The sequence below is a fragment of the Tympanuchus pallidicinctus genome, unplaced genomic scaffold (assembly GCF_026119805.1).
Source record: "Tympanuchus pallidicinctus isolate F22 unplaced genomic scaffold, pur_lepc_1.0 scaffold1, whole genome shotgun sequence".
In the NCBI taxonomy this organism is placed as follows: Eukaryota; Metazoa; Chordata; class Aves; order Galliformes; family Phasianidae; genus Tympanuchus; species Tympanuchus pallidicinctus.
Genome location: NW_026294618.1, coordinates 53,453,012 through 53,459,770, shown reverse-complemented (window position 1 = coordinate 53,459,770; position 6,759 = coordinate 53,453,012). Strand labels below are relative to the sequence as shown.

The 6,759-nt window shown below is 38.9% G+C and overlaps 1 non-coding gene across 1 annotated transcript; it reads right to left on the bottom strand.

Moving 5' to 3' along the window:
• Window positions 1-6,660: 6,660 nt before the first annotated feature.
• On the bottom strand, window positions 6,661-6,745 carry LOC128090277 (small nucleolar RNA SNORD100). The gene has a single exon (XR_008210894.1). It is a non-coding gene; the product is annotated as a small nucleolar RNA SNORD100 (small nucleolar RNA).
• Between the last annotated feature and the right edge of the window lie 14 nt (window positions 6,746-6,759).

Genomic DNA, 6,759 nt, shown 5'->3' with positions numbered 1-6,759 from the left:
TGAAAAGAAGTTTTTTTTTCTGATATCCAACCTAAACTTACCCTGATGTAACTTAAGGCCATTTCCCCCCGTCCTGTCACCTGTCACCAATGAGAAGAGACCAACCCCACTCTCGCTGTAAGCACCTTTCAGATAGTGGAATAAAGCAATAAAGTCTCCCCTTTGCCTCCTTTTTCCCCAGACTGAACAGCCCCAGTTCCTTCAGTCGCTCTGTACATGCCCCGAGAGTCAACCTTCTGCTTGCTTTGAGCTTGGTAATCTGCCTATGACAATTTTTATCCTTCCACCAACTCTTCCATTCCATGATATTTTGCCTCTCTATGGGCCAGTGCAAGAAAACAGAGAAAAGCATTTTGCTATTAATTTTGTGGATGATTACTGTCTGGAAAGGAATGGTGAAACAGTGGCCTCTTCAGGTTCAAATCCAGATGTCGGATAGGGAAAATCTAAATGCTTGGACGCATGTCTCACTGACTCAGCCTCTTGCTATTCCTGCTCTGACCTTACCTGCTAATTATGTTCACCACCCTTAGTAATTATCCATCACTTTCTATTTCCCACAAATCCAGCCCTCTCCCTTCACACATCTTCTGAAACTGCTCCTTCTCTCCCCCTGCTTTCCAATTACACATCAAGTCTGTGAAAAAACAAAACAAAACAAAACAAACAAACAAACAAACAAACAAAAAACACTTAAAAATCTTTTCACTGGGAAGTCTAAATTAATGGAGTTGAAACAAATAAAAAGTCCCCATCACTTTATTCCCAAGAATTATCAGAAACATCTTTGCTACTTTAACTGAAAAGTAAAAATATCAGTTAAAAAATAAAAATATCTGAAAAATTTCAGGCCATGGGAAATAAACTTAACAAAACTCACACATGTAAGTGGAATCTCATGGGAAAACATAGTTAACAAGTTTTATATTCACAACACTATTAGCTCAGCCAATTACCATGTTAGGATTTTATCATGATTGACAGTCATACAAAAGGCTCAATTCCATCACTATTTCTTGCCTGCATGACATTCTGGCTACAAGCTTTCTTGTCTTCTGAATACATGCAAAGACACTTCACTCATCAGCTCCTAACAGTAATTTTAGGGGCATTTTCACATAGTCTCAAGCAGAAGAGAGACATATTTTAATTAACTTCCAAATTAAAGCTTTTAACATACGTTAAAATGTAATGGAAATTGCTACCCTTAAGGTATATAACTTACTGGGACGAAAGCATAGGTGCTTTCCACAACAGTCAAGATAACCTTTAGGACACTAGGAAACGTGTGACTAAATTATGTACGCAATTTCCTTTCCTGTTTACAGCTTTTATGGTTTTGACCAATGCTTATTAGTTTGCAGTAAGGTTAAAGACAAAAAAAGAAATGAGAGTCTAAACACACAAAGCGTTTAGTATTGTAACTACACTGTCCATCCTCTGAGAGCATTTCTGTAATGAGCTGCTTTATGTCTTGTGGTTTTCTGTGTATTTTCCTTTTTTGGAGAGGGAGGAATAAACACACTGCAGTTGAAAGTGATCAGCACACGTGGTTAATCACCTGTGAAGAAATTGCCCTTCTCATAAGGTACTGTTGTGCAGCACCAGAAAGTCTGGGTGTAGGTTGCAGAGAGCGTATCAGCATGATATTTTCCTTAAAGCACCAGTGATATAAAACACAAAAAGGAGAGGACTAATTTCTTTGCTTACTAGTTGAGCAGAATCTTTTATCCCTTGTTACCAGTTCTAAATTTCTGAAAAGGTTTAGCACTAACCATGCCTTTTCGTAACATCTTAAGAACAGAAGCCTGTTAAAGAAATTTGGAGGAAGGTAACAGCAAGGTAACATTGCAGATGTTTAGGAGCTTGTCCCACGTGAGGCTCAGCGTATGAAAAATGTATGCTGGTTTTTGTTTGCTGGGTGGTTTTTCTTTGGACAGATTATGCAATAGGCACCCAAGAACTGCTCATTCTGAGCAACAAATAAGTGATATGAGGCTATATCAAGAAAGGCCATGACAACTGCAAGACAAGCACTTTATGCATCAAACAGAAATGAATTCATGCCATGCTTGATGCCAAGAACATCAACCTGGAACTGCACAGAGGAGATTGCTCCAAAACGGTGGGATTGTACTTGAAGCATCACTCTGAAGAGATGATGTTGAACTGCAAGCCAAGCAGGAATCAATATAGAAAACTGGGGGGAAAAAAAGCATCTTATAGGCTAAACAGCCAGAAAAATGATGCTCCCGTTTGCAGTGAAAGAAAAAGATCAAGACATGTTGGTCTTAAGAAGCAATATTATGAACAGTCTTGCTGAGTTTGAAATAAACAGCTGAGATTTTGATTTGGATCACACATCCGTGGAACAGAAGGGTAAAAGTCAGTGACTGCAGAAAGAAGGAATTAATTTATATATATTAAAAAGCAGCTTGCTAAATTCCATTCACATAAAGGCATTTCTCAAACGTGTGCTGACATTGTATTTTGCTACCTTGAAAGAAGTAAAGCTGAAGGGTGATACTTCAATTTTGTAATATTTAATCCACTCAAATATATGGATGAAAAAGTCACCGTAGCTTGTATTGACATATACCTTTATATATATATGTGGATATCTGAGGGTGTTTCATTTTTTTACTGTGGAGGGGGTTGTACAAAGCGTGACCTCCATTCCCTTAAACACATACCCTTAAAACTAGAATATTTCTAGTTTTCCACCCCCATCTGCCTTCGTAAACCTGTCCTTAGCATCTGCATTATGTTATCCAACACACTGGCTGCTAACAAGACAATCAGAATAAAAGGTGACTTAGGGGGCACGGTTGTTTTTTTTTTTTCTTCCCCCCCCCCCCCCCCCCCCCCCCCCAAACTCGGTCCTCAAAATACAAAGCTTATTTTAACAAAGATTTAAAGTCTTTCTATGTGGAAAGTATCTTAGATTCATTTCAATAGGGAAAAAAAAAAAAAAAAAGAAAGAAGGAGGGGGAAGGCTGGGAATTAAGCATATTGGAATTGTAACTCTTGGAGCAACAAAACAGGAAATTTGCTTTAATAAACATTTGTCTGCACATCAGCACAAAATATGTTTGTTTCATAACTTGATTGTAAAATTTTACAGGGCAGTAATTTCACAGATATGGCCTGAATGCAGATTATTTCATTGCTTTTAGAAAAGAGCATCTGATCACTTCGCATCGGTGTTTCTGCAGAGTATTAAGGCACAAAAACTACTGTTGTGCTTCAAACAGTCAAACTTCTCTTACTGATACTAATCTCAATCAAGCTAGAGTGAAGACAAACATATTCCCGGTATTTACTGAGCTAGAGGGAAAACAGAAATTGTCCAATCATATAAGCAAAACACGATGTTGATTTTCCCTTGTGGATGTTTTTGCAGAACTCCACCTAGTACCTAGTAATCTTTCAGCAGCATAAAGCATCAGGTTTTGTTTGGTTTACTTAGAACAAAACCAGGTACAAACAAAATCATAAATTCTAATTATCAGAAAAGTGTGGTTACTTTTCCTTACTGAAAGTATCCCCATTTTATGTAATACTGTATTTCTTGCACATATGTCAGTGAAAATAAATAATTTTGCTTAAATACTGTGAGAAGTCTGCCTAATTCCTTTAGAATTGGAGAACAGGGGAGAAGCTTCTGCAAATCATGATTACTCTCAAAATGGTTCTTATCAGTTCCTGTATTAAATGAGCCAGAAGCTTATGGGACTGAGAGGAGGAAGCACAGTTACAGGTGCTAGGAGACTCATATGCAGTGTTTCACTCCTGTAATACTGTACTATCAATTACAGTAACTACATGAAGCAATTACTGTGAATTTAGGTTATTCCATCAGTGGAACCTTCATTCAAAAATAATGCCAACTCATAATAAGATTATAGATGTGTGCATCATTACATAAGAGCATGTCTATCACATCATCTGCCCAACATTTTTTAAAAAGATTGTAAAATTAAACATCTGCTTGCTGACCAGTGACTGGAAGAACCTGTATTGACTTGACAGTCAAAAGTGCATTGCATGTAACTGCTGAGAAAGTTTGCCATTTCTTGTGTTTTTCTTCAGGTTAGGTGAGTCACACCACACTTTTGTGCTTGCCCAGCATACAGTATCTGCTTTGAAAAGCAAACACAGAGTTAAAAATCCTTCTGAGATTTCAAACCTCAAACACAATCTCCAGTGTAGAAGGCAAGACTAACAGAAGTCCATTCTAAGTTCCTTTACACCACTGGATGTGAGGCCTTCATAAAGCAGAGCATGTTGTCTGCACCAATCTTAGCACAGAAGGAAAAGGGCACTAATATTCTGCTTATTTCTCATAGTTAAGGGCACTGTGTGGTTTAATACCAAACATTATTTGTGCAGAATTGATGCTCACCAGCCATAACATTCTTAGCATTAAGTAGAACTGGCATATTCACTTCTCTCTTGGTAAAGCAGAGAAAACACTCTCCAAAGGAGTAGAGCCTACAGATACGTGCACACAGCAACCTAATGCTGACAAGCTCTGACCCCTGGCATTTATGCTACTGAGGAAGTTCTCTACACTGGGAGATCCAGTGCGCAAGAACTTCTTTACAGCGAGGGTGACGGAGCACTGGAACAGGCTGCCCAGGAGGGTTGTGGAGTCTCCTTCTCTGGAGATGTTCAAGACCTGCCTGGATGCCGACCTGTGCGACCTGCTGTAGGGAACCTGCTTTGGCAGGGGGGTTGGACTCGATCTCTGGAGGTCCCTTCCAACCCCTACAATTCTGTGATTCTGTGAACAAGCTGTTCTTAATCTTTTCAGTGAGGACTTGGCTTCCACTGCACATCACAAGCATAACTACTTCCTCCTTCACAACAAGATGCACGCAGTATGAGATCACTGCCATTATGCCAGACTTCAGAGGTCTCAAACAGTAAAGCGGGAATGCACACTGTTAGTGGAAAGTACTGTCAGGTCCCTGACAAGAACCAGTCAAATATATTCCATCAAAGTAGGAGGGAAGGGGTATGTATGCATTTAGATGCTCTAGCAGTTTTGACCTAAGACAAAAAAAGTGTTAGTACAGGCCAGGATGACATACAGGTGCCTCTAAAAGAGTATGAGTTCCACTGGTCTCAAAATACTGGGTTTGAATCCCACACAGATGACCCTGTTAATACTGCCTAAGGTCTGCATACTTCACAACCAAATAACTTTTCTTCAAAGGACTTCTATAGATTTTTCCTTCACACAGAAAGTAAGAATTTCGGCCTGAGAATGACCACCAGTTCAGGCAAGAATTGTAACTGTTATTTCCAGAGAACACATATTGCTGCTTCTACACACCAGAAGGCAAATATCTGTACATTGTTTAAACTCCCTTTGCAGTCAAGTGAAATTTACCTGAATTAGCAATTCTCTGCTGCCCATGTCATTTTGTATTTAAAAAATGAAAATGTTTGTGTCTGATTAAAACATTAACACCTGGAAAAGCTGGTTTTAGTCACGTGCTCAGCCAGGGTTTCCTTGGATCGGAGCATGCAAGTATAGATCTCACTGTTTTGATGAACCTTCATCCACTACCCCAGAGGAGCTTACCGCACTGCACATTTGTTGCTCTCAGCCCAGAGAATTTTAAGGACCTCACTACTTGTAGGTAAACACACTTAGACATTTAATTAAGAAAATTTCCAAACCCTGCAGCATACCAGCAAGTTAACCTGGGCATTAACCCCAGTTTCAGACCCCAGTTCCCTGTGAATTAAACTATAATGGAACAGAAGGCCAAGGAAAAGCAAACCTTAATACAATTAAGATCACTGCTACCACCAGAATCCCAGACAACTTCCCCTAGCACGTACCTGGAAACATTTTAGAAATATTACAGGCACATAGGCATGGGTGTACCATGCATTTTCAAAAGGGAATCAAATCCCTTGAAAGGTACAGCTCCTAAACACAGGACAAAAGATAAACCACACTTTAAAACATGTCAATTTACAAGAAATACTTGAGCTTACTAGCCAAATCAACCTACATTTTGTGGTAGTCTTTCAATTCCATTTTGAAAGGAGTATTCTCACAAATTAATTGCTTAGAAACCTCCAGTAATCCAATGAGATAAACTGAGGATCCTATCAACAAGAGAATTCCTGTAATTTCAATGGTAATTGGTAATATAATTAGTAATATAAATTTAATAGTAGCTGTAATTTATTCACAATTAACAGACACACATTCCAGTCCTTTCAGTGTACATGTGCCCAATCCCATTCATGTCCTATTTAAGCAAATCCTTAGGAGTCCCGTTGGAGGTGCTCCACTTTGCAGAAGATGCAACACATAGGAGATACTAAACCTGTTCAGATTTCCAAAAAGGCTTTGCTTAACAAAAAGTTTGTACCTACCCACTATTAATGAAACCAAGACAAAGGACAACGAAGGACAAGACACTACTAAGAACTGCCTTGTCTCAGCAATGAAATCCCAACCATTTGGCTATCCTGACAGCAGTGTACACATGCACACACACACAATTATTAACTACATGACAGTACTATTTTTATACAGGTAATTCCACGCAGTTTGTTTCAGAACTGAGTGAAGGAAAACAGAACTAATGTCAAGTTAGTCTCCTGAATAAGATTTATTTAAAGAATTTCTGCAACATCTCAGAAGATTTGGGTAACAATTAAGGCAGTTCTCCTCATTTGCTTCAGTAGAGGGAGCCAAATTTTCATCACAGATGCAGCAGTTACTTCAGA